Consider the following 1,154-nt stretch of genomic DNA (forward strand, 5'->3'; position numbering starts at 1 on the left):
AGTTTCACCATGTTGGCCAGGCCAGTCTCAAACTCCTGACCTCAGGAAATCCACCTGCCTCAGCCTCCCAAAAGTGCTGGCGTTAACCACCACACCTGGCCGACAGTGTTCTTTGATGAACAAAAGTTTTTAGTCTTGATGAAGTACAAATTTATCTATTGTTGTTGTTGCATGTGACTTTGGTGACATCTGAGCATCCATTGCCAAATCCAGGGCATTAAGATTTGCCCCAGCCTTTTCTTTAAGAGTTCTTTGTACCTTTAACTGTTATCCTTAGGGCTTCGGTCCCTTTTGAGTTAACTTTTGTTTATAGTGTGAGGAAAGGCCTCAGCTTTATTTTTTTTGCATTTGGATATCCGGTTGGCCCAGCATCATTTATTGATGAGATTGTTCTCCATGAAAGGGCTTTGAACTCTTATTGGTTGAAGAATTGTTTTTCTGGGTCCCCTTGCTTCAGTAGCATATATACTAAAAACTGGAATGACACAGAGAAGATTAGGAGGGCCCCCGGGCAAGGATGACATGCAAATTTGTGAAGTGTTCATTTTAATAGAAATAAAAATTAAATTACAAATTTTTTAAGGAATTTTTTTTGGATATAGAGTTCTTGGTTGACCGTATTTTTTCTTTCATCATTTTAAATATGCCAACTTTCCGGCCTCCGTGGTTTCTGATGAGAAATCAGCTGTTAATCTTATTGAGGATCCCTTATATGAGACAAGTTTACTTCTCTTGTGATGCTTTCAAGATTCTCTCTTTTGCTGGATAGAAGTGAAGCCAGACGGCAAAATAGGACTTTACACTGATTGTCCCGCCACAGAAACAATGAATTGCAATTAACATATTAATTATCCCCAAATTGATCTATAGATTTAATACAGTTCCAATTAAAATCAGTAGGTTTTCTTAAATATAGAAATTGAAAAGCTATTTCTAAAATTCACAACATGGCACATGCATACATATGTAACAAACCTGCACGTTGTGCACATGTACCCTAGAACTTAAAGTATAATAAAAATAAATAAATAAATAAATAAATAAATAAAATAAAAAGAAAAGAAAATTAAAGCACCTATGAGAGATCAGAGGCTTCTCAGGAAAAAAGAAAGAAAAAAAATGAAAATTAAAAGCACCTAGAAGAGCCAAAGTCA

General features: G+C 35.7%; 1 non-coding gene across 1 annotated transcript; it reads left to right on the forward strand.

Moving 5' to 3' along the window:
• Nucleotides 1–448: 448 nt before the first annotated feature.
• Nucleotides 449–552, forward strand: LOC116472025 (U6 spliceosomal RNA). Its single transcript, XR_004248947.1, has one exon. It is a non-coding gene; the product is annotated as a U6 spliceosomal RNA (small nuclear RNA).
• The last annotated feature ends 602 nt before the right edge of the window (nucleotides 553–1,154 follow it).

Source organism: Hylobates moloch, unplaced genomic scaffold (genome assembly GCF_009828535.3).
Source record: "Hylobates moloch isolate HMO894 unplaced genomic scaffold, HMol_V3 SCAFFOLD_6, whole genome shotgun sequence".
In the NCBI taxonomy this organism is placed as follows: Eukaryota; Metazoa; Chordata; class Mammalia; order Primates; family Hylobatidae; genus Hylobates; species Hylobates moloch.